The sequence below is a fragment of the Ambystoma mexicanum genome, chromosome 10 (genome assembly GCF_040938575.1).
Source record: "Ambystoma mexicanum isolate Mex_15411 chromosome 10, UKY_AmexF1_1, whole genome shotgun sequence".
Taxonomy (NCBI): Eukaryota; Metazoa; Chordata; class Amphibia; order Caudata; family Ambystomatidae; genus Ambystoma; species Ambystoma mexicanum.
The window spans coordinates 1206086914-1206109255 of NC_090932.1; positions in this window are offsets into that span (position 1 = coordinate 1206086914).

Below are 22342 nucleotides of genomic sequence, written 5' to 3' on the forward strand. Positions count from 1 at the left end.
GATATTTCACGTGTTTAATGGCTGATACGCACTGTTCAATAGATGTGATAGCATTACATGCACAGTTCTTTGATGTAATTGGTGGATGCATATATAATACTTTAACAGTAGCCAATCAGGGAGTGCTGCTGAAAGAGTACTTGAAAGGGAAGAATGACTGGCCCTGCTTTACTGGGCCACGGCCCTCACGGTAGTTGGGGAAATCACACGTGCTACATGCTGGCCTTCGTAATGTGCTTGCTATGGAAATGGGACTACAGTTTAGCAATTCACGTGTATGTCTGCTTTTGTGTTACAATGTAGGATTTTGTAACTTTTCTAACTCCCTTCTAGACTCGAATACCCTCTTGACGTGCTCATATACTTTCTCTGCAGTATCTCTTGAATATGCTAAAACATTCAGATCCCTCAACCCTTGTGGGATATCTATATCATTCAGTCTATTTCACATTACAGATAAATGGATTCCCACCCCGTCAATAAAAACAGCTTTCTCAGGAAAACTATCCAGATTAGAGAGTGTAGCAAAGACATCAGATTGTTCACCCTTCTCCATGCACTGTCTAGCCCATGCATTCAGATCTTACTTTCTTTCTTTAGAAACTGTATTGCGAGTTACAATCTTCGGTTCCGTGCCCTTATCAACTACAAGCGGAGCAGAGCCACTTGGAAGAGAAAAAATAGAAAAATCTTGTACAGTAGGTAATGAAGGTACTGTCACCGATGTAAAAGACAAATCTACCGGACCCACGGCAGCAGGCAAAGGTGGAGGAGCGATAATAGGAAGTGGAGCAATAGCTAGTAGTGGAGAAGCAATAGGAGAAGTATTAAGAGGTGCAGCAATTATTGCAGGAGGAGGAACAACAGCAGGAAGAGGTAAAGCAGCAGGAATAGGTACATACGGAGGTGGCGCAGTGGCACCAGGCCTTCATTCATTTAAATGCTTATTAATTAGTTCATCAGATGCATGAAAATCTTTAGACGGTTATATTTTCTGAATGCCAAGTTGAAAAGCCCTATCCATGTTTCTAACTGACTCTGATTGTTTCTGTTGATCGTACAATAACGCTTTCTCAGCGTTTGACATATGTCGGCGTGCATGTGTCTCTCTACTTTTAAGTTGCTGCATAGCTTCTTTTTTTCCAATTTTGCAATACATCGAATGCTGCAGGTCTAGCTTTTTTCTTTAATAATATAGATTCTAAATATCCTATACGAGAAATCTCAAAGCTACCATTGATTGGCCACTGAAGTTCCGAAGCATGTCTAGGTGGTCTGTGCCAAATATCGTTAAACACTATACTACCAATGCCGTACTTACAGTACATAGTACATGCCGCTGACCCCTCCCCGGATGGCCAAATTCCAAAGATTGTCTGTCTCTGCGGAATACCGCCCTGAAGCAGGCAGAAATGTTCCCAGGCATGTCAGATTACTGGTGTGTTACCTGCTCAATAAATGTACTCGTGAGAACAATGCGCCAAATCAAATATCAGGATACTTAGAAATCGGGGCATGCCTCACCTGATCAAAGGGCTAAGGGAGGTCCGATCGGATTACTAAGGACAACAAAGGATCCTCGTGGTTGGTGATTTCGGCAAAACTGCCTGCCGCGATATATGGACCCTCATCAAGACGCCGTCTCAGATTGCGTGCTCACCGTCCGGGGATTGCGTCGTGCAGTACTGTTGAGGTGTCGCGTCTCATCCAAGAAGGGGTCCCCTTTCTAAACATCCGATCCCCGTCCGATAGCCGCATCAACTCTTCAACGAGATGGCATCGATCTTGAGGGTCCCTATTCGGGCACCATCTGTAAAAGCAAAGGAAATATCGAGGCTGAGTACCACAAAAGGAAATACACCAAACACGGGCTATAAAGATTCACAGATCTTTTATTCTGCACAGTTTACAAAGAAACATAGATACAGATAGCTATCTGGCTCTCAACACCCCACAATGAGTACCAGCCCGTCAAAGAGAGGAGAGAGAGTGCTGGACATCTAGACATTCATGTTTTTATACAGTTCTCAGAAATATTGTCCAGCCCCTCTACATGTTAATAATCTGTGATATAGAGTTTGTGCCGAGTTCACATACAGTTTATACAATAATATGCACACGGATTACATGAGTTTGCATTTTCATCAAGTTACAATGGCGATGTATATTCTTAGATCCCGTGGTAAGCCTTAGCCTATATCCCTTCACAATGTAGTTCAGCCTGTGTCCATGCTTGAGATTTACTTTGTATTGTCCCAATGTTTACACAGGGATGAATCTTATGTGTGCGGACAATACTCAAACGGCATTCCTTACGGAGCACAAGGGGCCTCATTACGAGTCTGGCGGTAACCCAGGCGGTAAAACCACCTGGTTACCGCCGGACAGGTATTACCATTCCGCCTCCATGACTCCCGGAAATATCAGGGCATTACGACCCTGGTGTCCGGGGAATTCCAGAGGCGGAATTCGGTAAATCTTTAGTCTTGGGTACATGGCCTACGCCATGGTCCATGGGCCATGCACCCAAGACTCTAGGCCCTGGCCACAACCACCATAGCATATCACACCCATAGATCACACCCATAGAATGAAACATCTATCAAATATTTGCAAATATACAGTTAGTGTTGTGTTTGATTTTTATAGTTTGTATGTGATGCTTTGGCTACGTCCTGTCATTAAGATTGTAGAGTTCGGTAACAAGTACTGCAGTATAACATATCCAAGAAAGTAAACATTTTGTATTGTGCTGTATGGTTAGATGTTTGCTTCAATGTTTGTGTTATGGAGCAGTAATTATGAGTTGGATTTATTATAATATACTTACTGTTTGATTTTTTGTGATTGGACATATTTTTTTCATAACATGGGTAATTGAAGCAGATATTCTTTTTCAATTTCTGTGATAAAAGAAAGGATCATGTTAGTGTAGGTAGTTTACAAAGACTTATTACATTGCATAATAGACATTTCTGCTTCATTTCGACCCTCGTATTTAGAAGTTTACAAACCAGTGTCCTGTGCAATTTGCTCAGTTTAAAAAATTCATGTTGGATTAAAAAAAAAACTGTTCTTGTTATGGTATGGTACATTTTTTTGTTTGTTTTTAGTGTTTACTTGTTGTTTCTGGCTAATGTTCTATCTATTGGTTGTTGCAGATTGTTAGATATGTGATGTCGAATTTTAACTGATTATAGTTTTTTATTTATATTATTAACTTTGCCAATATATCTGTTGGGTCGTTGCAGGTTCTTGGGGCAGTTAGATAACTTTTGGCATATTCTAACTGTTTATTTCTTCTTATAATTTAGTGGTGTTGATTTATCTGTTTGGTTGTTGCAGAATTTTGGGGCTGTTAGATACCCGTTGGTGTATACTAACTGTTTATTGTTTGTTATAGTTTAGTGTTATTGATTTATCTGTTCATTTGTTGCAAACTCATGTGGAAGTTAGATACCTGTTGGCATATTCTAACTGTGTATGTCTTTTTATAATTTAGTGGTGTTGATTTATCTGTTTGCTTGTTGCAGAATTTTGAGGCAGTTAGATTCCTGTTGGCGTATTGTAACTGTTTATAGTTTTTTAATTGAGGTTTTATTAATGGTTATGCACAGATTAGTTATTAAATTTTGGTTTTAAGAATATTAAATAAGCGTTTATAAGATTTGCTGATAATCTTTGCTTTAGAGTAATGATCATTACATTCAAACCATCCAGAATTCTTTTTTCTATATGCAGTGTAGTGACCTGCATTGGTTGTGGCTCCTGCATGGTATATTATACCTACTGTCGTGAAGGTTTTCTTACCAAGTGATACTTAACCATGTGTGAATCCAGTCAGCTTGCAGTTGTTTTTGGTACCATCTGCATTGTAACATAGAAGCATTAGTATTAAGTACGTACTATGTGTTTGTATTTGTAAGGTGGAGCAATTATCTGAATTGCAGGTAGTACATAATCTTCCATGGTTTGCATTTTGTACAAGTTGCTGAAATGGAACGTATGCACAGTTAGGTATGGATACATACACAAAGCGTTCATTAGGGATTTGTTCCTGTGCCACATTGTTGCAGAGAGTGCATGTATGTTTCCACATGTATGAAATCTGGTTTTCCAGTACTTGTAGTAAGTACATTAGACATTCTTGTGGATCTTCTTGTGAGTTTATAGTGAATTTCACCATTCCAGCACAGTAGTCCAATTCTTGTCTTATTCGATGAACACAGGATTGTTGGTTGCATTTCTATGAAGGACTAACATTTGCAAACACAATTGGTCAGTAGTGTGTAAGTAAATGTTGTTAATAATTGGTGGCAATTGAAATAGAATATTTATTGCTACATTTGCGTAGCAATTTACACCGGTTACATTTGAAAATTTGAATGGACCAGATAGTTTTCTGTCCAAGTCATTTCTTCGGAGTGTGTGTTGCTTCTTTGAAGAAGTCTCTGAGTTACTTTGAGTAGTAGATTCTTCTTTGGTTGTAGTAATTGATGGAGTATTAGGTTCTTTTACTCTCTTTGGAGGATTTGCAATGAGATCCTGTTGCATTTCTGTTTGAAGTCGTTTTCTTTTACAACATTTTGCTTTTTGTGGAACAGGATATGTTTTTCGATTGGGGGGTGTATAGTGAACGTAGTCTATTGTATTCTACAATGCAAGGAATATCAGCGTTTACTTTACTTGCATCAAAGTCGATTAGAAATAGACCGTCCAGGCCTCCCTCACCCACCTCCTTGCTGACAACCTAAAAAAGTCATCCACAGCCTCATTGACATCAACCTAGGCCTCAATGACACCAAAGACCCTGCTGCCAAATCACTTGACACAGCCTTAGCCACTCTAGGATTCGCCAACACCATCACAGACCCCACTCATGCACTAGGCAGATTATTAGACTGGATAGCCCATCAGAACTGCCCCCTTACAGTCATAGGCAATACCCCCGCCCTATGGACCAACCACCACACCATCACCTTCAACATCCCGACCTCCTCCCCTTCCCCCCCAACCCTTACCACCAGCCCTCACAAGAAGTGCCCGCCAACTGACCAAAGAAAGACTCTTACCCTTCTACAGGGACCTTCCTTTAGACCCCCCTTCTCCAACGACCCAGAAACCCTTGCCAAGAACTACGATTCTGCTATCACGGCAGCAATCAATGCTATCGCCCCACTTAAACCGCGCAAAACCAAACCTACCAGCCATAGCAGTGCTTGGTTCACCCAAGACCTTCTAAAATTGTGCACAGACAAGCGAGCAGCACTAGCTCAATGGCAAACATCCGGTGATGATAAAGACAAACTTAACTTCAAATCCCTCACAAATAAATGTAAGAAAGCCAAAGCCAAATTATTTGAAGATAGAATCTCCGAGGCCAAATCAAACACCAAGGAAATGTTTGTCATATTCAGGGAACTCGAGACCCCTACACCCACCCCCCAAAACTTTACCAAAGCTAAAGCATGGTGTGATGACATCCAAATAGCCATGCACAACAAGATCAGCTCACTCCAAGCCAAAATTCTGAACACCAAACTAGCGCTCCCCACCCCCCTACCCTCTGCCCAACCCCCCCTCCTCACCAACAGAGGCCACCCCTACCTTCTCATTCACAGGAGAAAGACATGATAAACATCATGAAAAACATCAAACCCTCCAATTGCAAAGGGGACCCCTGCCCCGCCTCCATCATCAAAGACTGCTCAGACACCCTTGCTCCTTTCCTAACAGCCTTCGTCAATGCCTCCTTCACCACAGGGAAAGTCCCATCATGCCTCAAGGAAGCATGGGTCCGACCGCTCATAAAAAACCTACACTTGACCCCACCTACCCCAGCAACTACCGCCCCATCACCACAGTCCCATTCCTCCTCAAGATTCTAGACAAGGCAGCCTACCTGCAGGTCCAGCGCTTCCTCGAAGAGCATAACCTTCTAGGACTGAGACAATCCGGCTTTCGGCCTAGGCACGGGACAGAGACTGCCCTACTCGACCTCAAAAACCAAATGGCAAACCTGTCCTGCTCCTTCTTCTCTATCTCTCTGCAGCTTTCGATCTTGTAGATCACAACATCCTCTGCCATCACCTCACCTCCACAGCCAACTTCTCCCAAGAAGCTACCACTTGGTTTACCTCCTTCCTCCAAGGCAGGACCATGCAGGTCTTATCACACCTAGCCACTGTGCCACCCACCATCATGCTATGTGGTGTGCCCCAAGGCTCCTGCCACTCCCCTACCCTGATAACATCTTTATCCACCCCCTCTTCCTTATCATTGTCACCATGGGCATCTCCTACACCAACTACGCTGATGACACTCAGATCCTTCTCACACTAACAGGTGACTATGACACTGACTGCACAACTCTCAACAACATATATAACACAATCCAAATGTGGATGGCTATCAACGGCCTTTGCCTTAACTCTGACAAAACTGAGCTCCTACTTGTAGGATCACTTGACACCCTCAAGACACTTGACGCCCAGTTTAGCCACTTTACCATTGACTCAATCAGAATTCCAGTACTGGACACGGTAAAAATGCTAGGTGTCAATCTAGACTCTAACTTATCTATGACCAGACAAGTAAACGCAATCGCCTCCTCTGCAGCTTACCATGCAAAACTGCTCAACGCAATCAGGCCTTTTCTGTCAAAAGATACTTCCACCAACATAGCCAGAGCCATAAATGGTTCCCGGCTAGACTACTGTAATATTCTCTTCCTAGGGACCTCCAACAAAAACCTCGAGAAGCTGCAAGTAATTCAGAATTGTGCCCTGCGTGCTGCACAAGGCATTGCCAAGAGAGAGCACATCACTGCTGCCAGAAAAGTGTCCCATTGGCTCCCCATAAAGGAAAGGATTATATTCAAAGCGCTAAGCATCACCCACAAATGCGTCCACCTCTCAGCCCCAGCGCACCTATCCCAGAGACTCCACCCGGTCGCTTCCACAAGACCCACCAGGACACCCTATGCCAATATGCTCTCCGTACCCAGAGTAAAAAGAGCTAGAGCAGGTGGAGCCAGCTTCCCCTACCTTGCTGTTTTACATTGGAACACCCTTCCCACCTCTCTGCGAGCTGAACCCTCACTGACTGCTTTCTGCAAAGCCATGAAACAACCTTGTTCACCTAACCAACCCCACATGTTTAAACTTTAATGACTAACATGTTTGATGTACTATCGTGTATGATGTATTATGCTGCATGATACTCCCTATCGCTTAAGACAGGATCCTGCCTCACTGTAACCCAAGGCACAACCTGTACCTGTACCTGTAACTAAGTTCTCTTACAAGTAACAGCGCCACAATGCCCCTGGGCTGCCTGCACACTATATAAATGTAATAAATAAATACGTAAGAGTGATAGTGCTACATAGCTCATGCCTTCTTTAAAGACTGTGTTCCCAATATCTATCAATGCTTTATCTACGGTAAGACCTTGTGATTTGTGAATGGTGACTGCGTATGCTAGAGTTAGAGAAAATTGCTCTCTGCGTAAATACATGTCTTTGAAAAGAAGGAATCGATGTAACGCTCACCTGATTCCCGCAGAGGCGCCGGTCTTGACTGGGTGAATGCCGTATCTTCAAAGGTGATGTGTAACACACGGTTGGCTCTTTGGGCTGGACCTCTGTGCACTGTATGTCTGACTCGAAGAGTAAGATGTCTGCAGGTAGAAAATATGGGATTAATGAACTGGGGTTATTGGGTGCCTCTCTCCTCTTCCCTTTCTCTTCTCCTGTAGAACCCCAAAGGTTAACGCCCTCACCTTAGGTAAGTGAACGCCGAGCTCTCCATCTGCCTCGGGGCAGGGTGCCGTAACCAGTTTCTTCATGGATAAGGGTGCAGGCCTCTTGACCTCAGAGGACTGCTGTCCGTCGTTAACTGCACGAACGGTAAGTTCTGGGCACTTCAAATGTCTTAAAAGTCTTTTGTAATGATATCTCTTGTTTTGCAGGGTTCCGGCGATGGCGGATGGCGGGCTGATGAGAGTTGAGGATTGAACCCGCGTGAGGAATAGAAGCGCCTGGAAGCACGTAAGTAAGCGCTTGTAGCCTGCTTCACGATGCGCACTAACTGTCCCTTTTATCTTGTAGGTACAAGTTCGGAGCTTTAGAGAAGCTGAAGGGTGCTGGAATACCCACTGGATTCGGCGTGGGAAGGAGTAATGGCACGTGAGTAATAAAGTTGCCCAATGTCTTTAAACGCACCTTCTTTTGTCTTTCAGATGCTGGATGCAGCGCCGAAGGCCTCCGGAGCGTGCAAAGAGCTGGTAAGCTTTTGTCTTTCAGATGCCGGAATGCAGTGCGAAGACCTCCGGAGCATGCGAAGAGTAGGTAAGCCTTTGTCTTTCAGATGCCGGAATGCAGCGCGAGGCGTTGGTGACAGCCGATGGACCAGGTAAGAGATGCGCTGCTACTGAAGACCGTAGTGCTAACCTGTTCTTTCTTTGTCTTTACAGGTGCTGCTGAAGACTGGATTCCAGGATGGTAAGCCTTTGTTCCCTTAGGCCCAGGATCAGAAGCAGAAGACACGATGAGCGTTCTGCTGCAGAGAATGCAGAATAACGCAAAGCAAGATTCATCCATCGGGTGTGGTTTAAATAGCCTCCTGTAGTGCTTAGGTATCTCCTTCCACAGCCACGCCTAGGTAAGAAAAGAGTTCCTGCTTTCCAGAAGAGTTCCAGTGTTCTGAACCTAGGGAGTTGCTCCTGCCCCACCCAACAGGAAAAGTAGTCCCAAACAGAAGAGGATCAGGGGTTCAACTGGCAGGTAAGTAAGCAGCATGGTCTGCTGCAGGTAAGTCCACCCAAGCATTATGAGCCCGGCGCTTCCAGTGCTGGGACTGGGCATCTTTATGAGCCTGGTGCCACTGGCGCCAGGACAGGGTCCAAAAGGTCCCAATTGGGACTGGCTGGCACTCGGAACCGGGGTTATGGGTCTGCTTCCAAGGGAGCCGGGAAAGTCCTGATCTTTTGGAAGCAGAGATCATGACAATCGAGCTGTTGAGCATCCTATTCTTTTCACTTCTGATAGTTTGTCAAAGAGAATATTGACAAACTGAATGCTGTTGTCACGTGGGTATGTTTGAAAGCCAACAACTGTACCCAGCGCTCCATTAACTAGTCCTTGCTGCACGTCAAGGTTACGTTTAAGCATTACTCTATAGTTTAAGGATAATTTTAATATTTTCTCCAAACCAGCTGTGTTGGAGATAGAATTTTCTAAGGTATTTAGGGCCTCATTACACAGTAGGCGGTGGGCCAAGGTGCTCTTAGCACCTTGGTCCATGCTGGTAAAATACCGGCACCGCCTTGGAGGAAAGGGGAATTACCGCCCTATTGCAAGATTGGCGGGCAGTAATTCCCCCTACCCCATTGCCCTTCCCCATTCCCATTTTTGCCCCATAGGGCATAATGGGAATGGGGAAGGTACCGCAAATTGCGATACCGTAATTAGCACCCCGGTCCCTTTGTGGGTTGGTTTTTAACACCTGCTAAAAAGCAGGCATTAAAGTACCAACCCGCAAAGGGACCTCGTAGTAAGGCGGTAAGGGTTAACAGTCACCGGTACCATTACCGGTGACCGTTGACCCTTGCCGCCTTCCGTGTAGTGAAGCCCTTAGTCTTATTCTGGCTTGTTGACACATGGGAAATCTCATACCATGTACGTTCAGTTTGTCTGTGGAGCACATTTCAATTATTGGTTGCATTTCTTTTTTCAACATTGTTTAATTGAATTTGGAACAGCTTGCAAGAGTTTACATTAAGGACATACACTTGACATTTTTGTGTGCTAATTTGGTCCATGACATCAGTAGCAGATGAGTTATGGCCATAAAGTGCATAGATGTGCCAGGTTTTTAATATTGCTTGTGCTTCTTGATATAGTACACCATCTCGAATACTGTTTAAACTGTTGGCGTAAGTTAGGTCTGCAGATTGTCGCATGGTTTCTGTTAATTCTCTCTATTGAAAATGTTGTCAAAGGTTAACATTTTCTATGCTGCCAATAGTTTTACGGCAGAGTTTGTGTCCTAAGGTTTTAAAAATAGGTTCACCTTTCACTGGACGTACGGCACCCCATTTTTAATATTGTGTTAGAAGGAACTATTATTACCTTGTCCATATAATTGTGGTTTTCCTTATATTATTAAAGGTGGCCGTAGCCTCTGATCATTAGCCGGATGATCCCCTTCAACCGATTTGATGTCCAGACAGCTTGGCAACATAAAGCCAGTACTGACTGAATTTTCAGTCTCGTTTTATACTAGCATGTTGTTTTATTATGCACTTTATTTAACAACAAAATGGTGCCATTAAGTGATGAGCTAGCAATAAAATTCAATATGCATGTTTTAAACAAACGAAATTTAAATAAAATATTCATGTTTTCTAATTATTGTTTGGTTTATATGCTTTGATCTGTGGTTGCAAATTTAGGGGGCCCCCTCTCCCCAATTCATTGCCGGTCACCTCCTTAACTTGAATTTGGTTTCCGCAGACACATTTTTTGTTCTTTTTATCACCTTTCACTGGTGTCAATTGAAGAAGATCTCTGAAAACAATAATGTGTTTTCCTCCAAAGAGCTCTTCGTAATTTGTTTTGAGTACTTCTTGTAGTCTGAGGTGAATCAACGCCAACATTAGATTGGAGACCATGCTCACCTCATCTATTAGCAGCATTTTAATTTGTTTTAACACTCTGTATAATTCCATTGCAGATTCTGTAGAAAGTTTGTAATATTCTAATTTGTTTTGGTGTTCTACTTGAAGGAGTAGTAATCAGTGTAAATTGACACCACACATGTTGTACACAGCTAAACCTGTGGGGGAAGTTACAACAGCTGATGATTTTGATTAAGAATGTTTTTCCTGAACCAGCTTCACCACTGACATATAGTAGTATAGGTTTGTAATTTTGGCAGGTACATTCTTTATTTTCATGTTGTACACCATGTGCAATTTCTTTTGTTACTTCTTGAAAAATGGTATGCTGCTCTTTGTTTCGTTTTGATTGTACTACAGTTAAGTCTTATGTATCTTCTTCATAGTGACACATGGTGTTCCTACTTCTGTCATAGCTAGTTCTGCCTCATGTGCTATTAGTGGCTGTCCCAGTGATTCTTGGCTTCCTATTTCAGAAGGTTGACTACTGTTGGGAGTGTCTTTATCTAGTTGAGCCTGGAGTTCTTCTTCGTGTTGCTGATCATTGTGCAACATTGTTTTGTACTGTGTAAAGTTTACATCGGTTATAGTGCTTTCATTTGCTTTGAAAGCATCTTCATAAGAGTCATAGATATCTAGTATCTCTTCTTCTTTTCTCCATGGTTTAAAAAGTTGTAGCAGGGACATGTAATATAGTTCTTTATGTTGAGGAGTTTTTAATGACAATTTTATATGATTTATTAAATTTCTTTTGGTAAGTTTCACCACGCTGCCTTCACAATTTGTCACTCTGTATCTACCTTTGTTTTCATCGGATTTTATATTATTTGTATATGCAAAGTTTTGGGCTATGTGGTATAGACACATGGTTTCCAAAGTGGTATTTCTGTTTGGGTAGTATGTGTTAGTAAATTATTTTTCAAAATGTCTTGGCTGTTGGGATCATTTCTGGCTTTTGTTTGTATGTTGTCCTATGATTTGAGAACTCTTTTTCTAGATTTAGCAGGACTAAGACTTAGCCATACTATATTTTCAGATTTTCCATACAAAGCAGTACCGGTTAAACATTCTGCAGCTTCATAGCAGCCACATTCTCTATGTGAGAGCATTTTTATGCCTAAACTGTACAATTTCTGAGGCAGTGTTTTATCTGATGATAGGTCATTCCAGAGGTCTTGCAGCTCTGTTTGTTTTGCTTTGGTTAAGTAGGCTGTAACATATCATGCAACTGCAGTGGAATTGTCTGCAATGTACTGCACATCTATGTTTGCATTCCATAATAGGGCAATGATTGCATTGTAAACATTGACATATTTTGATTCTTCTGTTCTTTTTATGTAATATGTGTTCTTAGGTGATTTACCTTTAACACTATGTCGAACTGAAGACATGAAGTTGTTTACTTCACCTGTTTCTGTAACTGGTCTAGGGACACCAAAGCGGCATTTGGGGTAGTATTTCCCTTTGTTTTTGTATTTGCAACAACAATATTTCCCACATTTGTGTCTTTGAAATTGTACAAGTTGTGCATGAAGATCACTGTTTGTTGCTTCTGATGCAATTTCACAAGTGACATATTTTTCGAAAAACTGTAAAACAGTGGCATCACTGTCTTGATCAAATTAAGGAGCATCTTTAATCCATAAAAGCATGTGGCTATGTGGTGCTCCTCTGGCTTGGTATTCTTTTCTCCAAAAAGAAGTGTTGCACTTCTCCGAGGGGAGGAACAGTTTTATTACAAATAAAGTGTAGCATAGCAATGAAGCGATGATGGAAATATCCTGAAACATTAACAGGACCTAGAGAGCAAATTTCTCCAGGTATTAGTATATCTATGTTTGTTTTGTTTTTGTTTGCTATGCGTAGGAAATCATGTAAATCTTCCCATGCATATTCTGCACAACTTAATGTAACAAACCAAGTGGGTGGGCCAAGGTTTCTTATCATACAACATACATCTCCATGATGTTTGAACCAGTGCTCTTTAGTACCATGCATGTTTGCCAACAGATTTGTTATGCTTGATTGTAGAACCTCACCTTTTTCTTGTACTTTTTGTAGTAATTGCGTAGCTGACATATTTTGAAATTGTGTACCTGATTTTAATGTGTGTGCAACTCCATAGCATAGAGTTGCTAGTTCACTTTCAAAGAGTAGCTGGAATATGTATTCCACATTTTGGGCCTCATCACGAGTCTGGCAGTAACCCTTAAATGCGGCAGTAGCGCTATTACTGCCGCATTTAAGGGTCCGCCAGATCATGGCCTTAGCAAATTTCCCCCCAGCTTTGAGCTGGGGGGAAATCTGAGGCAAATTTGTAGATTTTCGGCACTATTACCGGCGGCAGGAAATCCGCCAGCGGTAATAGCACACATTTTCCCTATTGGGCCCATTGGAGAATGAGGAATTCCCGAATGGGCCCAATGAAGAATGGGCACTAACCGTTCCGCCAAACCCTTGATTCGGCACTAATAGCACTGGGGGGTTTGGCAGGAGGGCTAATAGCACCAGCGGTAATAGCGCTGGCGTTTTCTGCCCAGCTCGTGATGAGGCCCATTGTCTAAATCTGGGATCTTCAGAATACATTTGTAACGAGCGCTATTCTAATGCTGTTATCTGAATGGCTCTATCATTGTACCTTCCTCCTTTTCCAGTAGGAAACGGTAGAGGAAAAGCACGTGCTTCTATACTTTATTCCCATATGCTGATTGGTGATCCTTTGGTTTGTCGCATTTGGCACATTTCTAGTGCATCATCTATGGTGTCACTAGATTGTAATGGATGAATTGTATAATGATCTAAAATATTGTATTCTGTAGCAGGATCTAGAAGTTCAAATTGACCACTTTCTGGTGACTTTTGAATTATCTTAGTGGTTTCCTTCAAGTTTTCTTCAATATTCATTTCTTTGTAGTATTCCTTACTGTCTTTTAGATATTGCAAGGCTTGTCTAACTTTGTGTTAGTCTACGAGTTGTTGCCAAATGTTTTTGTCTTTTGTAAGTACACCATTTACTAAGACAATTAAAGGTTGCTCTATTGGACTTTGTACTCCCAGAGTGTTTACATTTTCTTTCAGATCTAATGGTAAATAAACAACTTTGCCGCAAATGCCTTTCACTAATTCAGAGGTAGGTAATTTTGCTGTTTTTGGTTCAAGGCGTATTATTGCTTGAAATGGGTGCACTGTTTGAATTATAATGCTCTCATATAAATTGAGTTATTGCAGGGGTATTGGTAGTGGGAATAATTCCAAGTCATTTGTGATACCACGTGGAGGTGTTTGGTTGTTGTCAAGTTTTGTAGTGCAGTAAGTGCAACGTATTAAGGGGTCATTTATCTCATATTTGTTTTCTGCTATAAGGTACAGAGCTAATTCAAACCATTTGGACTCTTCATTGTCTTCTATTTTGTATGTTACGTCTACAGTTTTTGTGTTACTTTTATAAAAAGTTCTGTCGCAACACACACACACACATGGTTTGTTATTTCAGCGGATGTACTTTTACATTTTAGTGTTTCTTTTTTGTATGTGTGTAGTAGAAGGTTGCCATCTGTACAATTGTTGCTAGTTTGTTGTAAAGGTATTGCATTTTGTAAGTGCCTTTCACTTCTAAAATATTTTCTCTAGATATGCTCTATTTCTTCAAGTAGATCTTTAGCTGTACCATGTAGAAGATTGTTATTTAAATTGGCTAGTGCTAAAGCAGGACTTTTAGCATAGTACAATTTATAGACTAGATTTCTTATAGTTGAATGATGTGTTGATATCAGTTTGATATGATAGAAGGTGCTTTTGCAAAGAGGTCCTGAAATGCAGGCTAATGAATGTCCTTGTAGTCCTGTGTGTTTGTGCACTGGACAGGTATCCATATTTTGTAGTAGTTTCATTTTGATTTTGTCTTTGCCTTTCACATAATGAGGAATGGCATAAACATTTGAAAGATTTTTTGGCAATCTTACATATTGATATGCACGGCCATTTGAATACTGGACGTTCTGTTTCAGTTGAATGGAGAGGTGATACTGATTTTTCTGGGGACATTTTTGTAAGCAGTATTTCTTGTTCCATAATAGTATTATTAGGTTTTTCATAGCCTCTTCCATTGCTATGTATGGCAATTATGTTTGTTTGCTTTTGTTTGTATGCTTCTTCATTGAAATATGGTTCTGTGCTGGTGGTGTGACTCCATTCACCTCCACAGATATTTCAGAAGTTGTTTTTGTTGACATTATGTTTATTTAGAAGTCTTTTTTTGTAATTTAGTAGTTCGTTTTGTTAGTGGTTTCATTCTTTTTAACACTAAAATAAATAACTTCCTTTTGAGAAGGATTGCACTGTCTCTCAAAGCTTCTAAAATACATTTTCTACGGTAGGTTTTAAGGGTTGTGCATGATTTCTGTCCTGTTTTTATAAGATTTTGAAGGACTCTGTGGTGGAACATTTTTTCTAATATACTTTTTTTGGTATGGTTACTTGCCACTACATCAATATTTATAGGAGCAGTGTTAGCAGTAGTGGTAGCTGAATAGTTGTAAATCACTTTTTGTTTTGTTTTACATTTTGAAAGAGGAGGGAAAGTTTTGTACTAGAAGCTTGTTTTGTTTCGCTTAATTAGTCTATTAGATCTTTTGTTTTTACTTTTTGTACAAATTCTGCTAGAGATGGATGCTTATTTTGGACACTTTTATTTCATTTGCTCTACTTCTGAGTTGCTTTCTACGGGCTTGGTTCTTGGTAGGCATTCTTTAGGATCTGTTGAAAAAAAAGAAGGTATGGGTTGGGCTGTTGTGCAATGTATGTGTGCTGTGTGCATGAATGTGTGAGTATGATGGTAAAGATGTATGTGGTGTTGTGTGATTGTGCATTGGGCAGCTACAACTAGTTGGGAAGTCTATTCTTGTACTTGTGTGTTACTATATTTGGGTTCAGATGACGGTACAAAGTAAGCTAGTAGTGAAAAGAAGTACTAATACTAAATCTAATGCTATAGAATTTAAACAGTTCTTTTTCTGTAATACTAACATTCTAGGGCCTGAGTCATGTTATTTGTGTATCGAAAAACAGGGATGTGTGTGCTATTCTGCCTGTTAACCCTTGTTTAACAAATGGGGATTTGTGGGCAGAATGGTGTACAAATCTCTGTTTTTTGGCACACAAATTCAATGAATCAACTGCACAGTGAGTTTGAGTAACAATAAGAATATTATGGTACTATTGTACTTACTTTTTTTGTTTGGTATGAACAGGTTTCTTCTGAGTGTTGTTTGTACTTCAGATGTTGCTGCTTTTCAGTAGAGTGGTGTTCACTGCAATTGTAAAAGAAAAAAGTTAGTAATTTTGTGTGTTTTTAGCATTGACGTTAATTTAGACGTTTATTTGTATGTTTTTGTAGTAGTATTCTTGTTTGATAAGAGAACATAGGCCCTCATTACAACTGAGGTGCTAAGTGCACCAACTTTACCACCATGGTGTAAACTACGTTTACACCATGGTGGATGGCGGATTTACCGCCCCATTACAAGGTGAGTGGGGCGGTAAATCCCCATTTCCCATTTTCCCTTCCCCATTCCCATTTTTGCCCCATAGGGCATAATGGGAGTGGGGAAGGCGCTAATTACGGCACCGTAAATTACGGTGCCGTAATTAGCACCAAGGTGCCTTAGCACCATGGAACTTAACGCCTGCAAAAAGCAGGCGTTAAGGTGGGAATCAGGCGTTAAGGGTTAACGGTGGCGTTAACCCTTAACGCCTGAGTTGTAATGAGGGCCATAGTGTGTGAATGCAGTTTCCTTTGACTATGTGCAGGCTTCATATTTTACTTACAATATATTACTTCAATATGCTTTGCAAATGAGTATAATACTAACAGGCCGATTCATGGAAATACAGTCAAAAGTATCGCACGCGGCTGGCGCAGAGTGTTCCCATGCGAATGTCTGCGCCAGCCGCGTGCGATAAAATCCATTTCAGCGCACATCGTATTCATGGATTAATCCTCCAAAAAAAGCCGTGGCGCAGAGTATCGCAGCGACCCTGCAGCAGCGCCAGTTACACCCCCAAGAACGCCCTCGCGCAAGGAAAAGCCATCAAGATCGCAAAACCATCGCAAAGGGCTGCGCCAACCCTGTACCCGTGCGAGAAGTAACACACGCGACCTGGGGGAGCGTGTGCATGTATTACAGGGGTGCGCGGGTGGTTTCACACGCGATTGGGCTGCGTGCGTGTAATTCAGGGTGCGCGGGAATATCCACACGCGATTGGCCTGGGCGCGTGTATTCCAGGGGCCTGCGGGTGGTTTCTCACGCGATTGGCCTGGGCGCGTGTATTCCAGGGGCTTGCATGTGGTTTCCCACGCGATTGGGCTACGTGCGTGAATTTCAGGGGTGCGCGGGTGGATTCACACGCGATTGGGCTGCGTGCGTGTAATTCAGGGGTGCGCGGGAAGATCCACACGCGATTGGGCTGCGTGCGTGAATTTCAGGGGTGCGCGGGTGGATTCACACGCGATTGGGCTGCGTGCGTGTATTCCAGAGGTGCGTGGGAAGATCCACACGCGATTGGCCTGGACGCGTGTATTCCAGGGGCTTGCGGGTGGTTTCACACACGATTGGGCTGCGTGCGTGTATTCCAGAGGTGCGCGGGAAGTTCCACACGCGATTGGCCTGGGCGCGTGTATTCCAGGGGCTCGCGGGTGGTTTCACACGCGATTGGGCTGCGTGCGTGTATTTCAGGGGTGCGCGGGTGGTTTCACACGCGATTGGGCTGCGTGCGTGTAATTAAGGGGTGCGCGGGAAGATCCACACGCGATTGGCCTGGGCGCGTGTATTTCAGGGGCCCGCGGGTGGTTTCTCACGCGTTAGGCCTGGGCGTGTGCATTTCATGGGCTTGCGGGTGCTGCCACACGCAATCGGGCCTGGGGGGAGCGTGTGCATGTAATTCAGGGGTGCGCGAGAAGTTCCACACGCGATTGGCCTGGGCGCGTGTATTTCATGGGCTCGCGGCTGCTTCCACACGCGATCGGGCCTGGGGGGAGCGTGTGCGTGTAATTCAGGGGTGCGCGAGGAGTTTTAAACGCGTTAGGGCTGGGTGCGTGTATTGAAGGGGTGCACGAGGAGTTTTACACGCGTTAGGGCTGGGTGCGTGTATTGCAAGGGTGCGCAAGAAGTTCTACACGCGTTAGGGCTGGGTGCGTGTAATTCAGGGGTGCGCGGGAAGTTCCACACGCGATTGGCCTGGGCGCGTGTATTACAATGGCTCGCGGGTGGTTTCACACGCGATTGGGCTGCGTGCGTGTATTTCAGGGCCTCGCGGGTGGATTCACACGCGATTGGGCTGTGTGCGTGTATTTCAGGGCCTCGCGGGTGGTTTCACACGCGATTGGGCTGCGTGCGTGTATTTCAGGGGTGCGCGGGAAGTTCCACATGCGATTTGGCTGGGTGCGTGTATAACAGGGGTGCGCGAGAAGTTTCACACGCGTTTTGGCTGGGTGCGTGTATATCAGGGGTGCGCGAGAAGTTTCACACGCGTTTTGGCTGGGTGCGTGTACATCAGGGGTGCACAAGAAGATTCACACGCGTTTTGGCTGGGTGCATGTATAACAGGGGTGCGGGAGAAGTTTCACACATGATGGGGCCTGGGGGAGCGGCGTGCGTGTATTACAGGGGCCTGCGGGTGGTTTCACACACGATGGGGCCTGGGGGAGCGGGGTGCGTGTATTTCAGGGGCCTGCGGGTGGTTTCACAGGCGATGGGGCCTGGGGGAGCGGGGTGTGTGTATTTCAGGGGCCTGCGGGTGGTTTCACACGCGATGGGGCCTGGGGGAGCAGGGTGCGTGTATTACAGGGGCCTGCGGGTGGTTTCACACGCGATGGGGCCTGGGGGAGCGGGGTGCGTGTATTTCAGGGGCCTGCGGGTGGTTCTATACGCGATTAGCCTGGGCGCGTGTATTACAGGGGTGCGCGAGAAGTTCCACACGCGATTGGCCTGGGCTCGTGTATTTCAGGGGTGCGCGGGAAGTCCTACACGCTCGCCTACAACACGTATTCATGGAATCGAACGTGGCCAATCCAGAAGCACGTACGCCAGCAGGAAGCAGTACATTGACCCGCACAGCATAAAAGTGCGCGCAAACAACAAACAAGCTCAGACGCCAGGATGAATATACCATTCCTAGCAGCAGTGGCCGTGGGATATCGCAGGAGGAGGAGGATAGTCCGGGCCAGAATTTTCACACCCAGAACCAGCCTTTTCGGGATGCCGGATGACCAGGTGTATGGGAGGTACAGGTTTCCACCTCACATTATACTCGACCTGGTCAGTGAGTGGGAGGATGACCTCACATCACCCACCCTTTGCTCCCAAGCCCTCAGCCCCCTGGAGAAGGTCCTCAATGTACTGCACTTCTTGGCCACTGGATCATTTCAGCGGACAAGTGCCATAGTGGGGGGGGTGTCACAGGCCACCCAGTCACGCTGCCTACACCAGGTCTTGGCCATCTTCACTGCACGCCCATCAGTCCGCAGGCACATATACCTGCCCAGAACACCTGCAGAAAGGCAGGCCGTCGCACAGGAATACTACAGGGTGGTACAATTCCCCAAAGTGCTTGGTGCCATTGATTGCACCCATGTGGCTCTACGTCCCCCCAGGGCAACTGAGCACATCTATAGAAACCGCAAGCACTGGCATTCCATCAACGTCCAGGTAGTATGTGATGCCAAGGGAATAATCACCTCAATATATGCAAACTATCCAGGCTCAACCCACGACAGCTTCATCTACAGAATATCTACCCTATATCTATGTAGCTGGGCGTATGGGAGTAGCAGGGAAGTATTGTCCTGGGCAATTGGGGGTCAAAGGGGTAGGGTACTAGATGGTATTCATACCCTAGTGCACTTGCAAGGCTGAATGGAACCCCTGGGGAAAGATGACGGGTCACACAAAGCACAGGCACCCCAATAACAGAAAATGACGTGCAAGCGACCCCTCGTAGACCACGTGCGTGGAAACAAAAACATGCACTACGCTGTGGCACCCAGAAACACAATAATGAACGTATGCGTGTCACACGCAGCCTACAATGACCTCTGAAGGGGTACGCGACACACGGGGCAAGCACTGTTGGAAAAAAGGTGCGCAACTCACCGTCTGCCTGGAAAAAGTGTGTGAAGTACACGCGCGTGCGCGCGCACGCGTTGGCAACACCCCCGCCAAAAGAAGAATTGTACGCTGTCTGAGGTGACAGGACTACAGGAGAAGTGAACGCTGTCTGAGGGAACAGGTCCAGAGAAAAAGAGAAAAAATAAAAACTGACAGAGGTAACAGGGAGTACGAACTCAAAACGCTGTGAAGTAATTCGCGTGTGAACCGACAAGAAGTACAGATTTCACCCACTCGCTCTCCACGAAATGCACGTACAAGGAAATGACATCCTACACGTACCTTTTAAACCGGACCACACGTCCAACGTCACTTCCGCGTATACGTGCTAAGGACCTATTACAAGTGCTGATACTAGGACGTGCAGTTCACGTCACAGATGCGCCTGCGCTGTAAGGGCCTTTGGTCCAATGGATTTGCGTACCCAGCCAATACGCGTGTGAAACTTCTCGCGCACCCCTGAAATACACGCACCCCGCTCCCCCAGGCCCCATTGCGTGTGAAACCACCCACAGGCCCCTGATATACACGCACCCTGCTCCCCCAGGCCCCATCGCGTGTGAAACCACCCACAGGCCCCTGAAATACACGCACCCCGCTCCCCCAGGCCCCATCGCGTGTGAAACTTCTCGCGCACCCCTGATATACACGCACCCAGCCAAAACGCGTGTAGAACTTCTCGCGCACCCCTGGAATACACGCGCCCAGGACAATCGCGTGTGAAAACACCCGCGAGCCCCTGAAATACACGCACACGCTCCCCCAGGCCCGATCACGTGTGAATCTTCTCGCGCACCCCTGAAATACACGCGCCCAGGACAATCGCGTGTGAAAACACCCGCGAGACCCTGAAATACACGAGCCCAGGCCAATCTCGTGTGGAACTTCACGCGCACCCCTGAAATACACGCACACGCTCCCCCAGGCCCTATCGCGTGTGGGCCTTCTCGCACGTGTAGGACTTTGGCGCACATTTTTTTCCTGCGCAGGGACGCTACTGCCTGCTTTCGTGTGGCGGACATGTATGGGCCTGTGCGCGTCTTTGGCCGTGCGCTGTTTTTCCCTATTCGATTCCATGAATACGTGTTGTAGGCGAGCGTGTGGGCGTTCTGCGCACTTGCCTCCTGTACTTCCCCCGTGACGCCCACATTTTCACGAGTTGTTCCCCATTCTGCGTGTGACGCCCCGTGTTACGCCTACTTTTGTTCTGTGCGCCGCGCTATGTGCGAATTCGCTGTGGCCTTATCGCACGGCGTTCGATGACCTGTGCGCCAGCATGCGCCGCGCACTTTCTCAGCGCACATCCCACATTTCGCGCGTGCCCGTGCTTCCATGAATGGATGTGCGCTGTTTTCTGTGCGATTTTCTGCGATTTTTTCTGTGCCACTGCGAATCGCACGTTTTCGCACGCGTGCACCGGTTTTTCCGCACACATTATTTCCATGAATCGGCCTGCAAGTGTATGAAACTCACTTGGTTTTTTTAAGGCTGTTTTATTTGATGTTAGGAGACAGAAGAAATAATGATATACTTATTTTGCAATTTTTATAAGGTAAATGGTAGAAATTGTATAGAGAAGCATGGAATGTATGCATTTGTGAAGGTACGGGTAATAAAGTAGAAGAATTTTATTATAGGGAGTGGTATTGTTTCGGCTGGGAGCTTCTCAATGATACTGTCTAGCCGTGTGAGTGTATGAAGATACAAAGGGCCTCATAACGAGTTTGGCGGTAACCCCTAAATCCGGTGTTAGCGCTGTTACCGCTGGATTTAAGGGACCACCAAATTAGGGCTTCAGCGGATTTCTCCCCAGCTCTAAGCTGGGGGGAAATCCGTTGAAAATTCATGCTCATACCGCCGGTGGGAAATCTGTCAGCGGTATGAGTGCGAAATTTCCCCATTTAGCCCAATGGGGAATGAGGCATTCCCGAATGGGCTCAATGGGGAATGGGGACTTCCAAATCCGCCAAACCCGTGATCCGGTGGGTTTGGCGGTAGGGCAGATAGTGCCAGCACTATTAGCGCCAGTGTTACCGCCCAACTCGTGATGAGGCCCATAATCTTAAACTGTCTGTGTGTAATTTTATAATAAACTACTAAGTATTTTTCTATAATTATACTGTTATTTCTCCCATCTTTTAATATTATAAATTTTTAGATAGCTGTCTGTGACAAAAAAAATAGATAGCAGACAGGTTTGGAAGTGAGAGTTGATTATAGCAGGAAGGAAAAGTGACAGTAAGTTCTTTTTATAGGTTATGCAGGTTAAGTGGCAGTTATTCTTTTTATATGGATTCATAAGAGTTGTTCATGCACTGTGCAGAAAATATGCATACCTGTAGTTTGTATTCTTGCACGTGGATATGCCTGTAGCTGCTTTCCAATGATATGAGACTTGTACTCAGAGTGATGAACAGTACATTTAAAGTGCTGAACTCTGATGATGGAGTTAGATGTAGAGGTCTTGGATGTGATTGGTGGATGGTTGTGTGACTGCT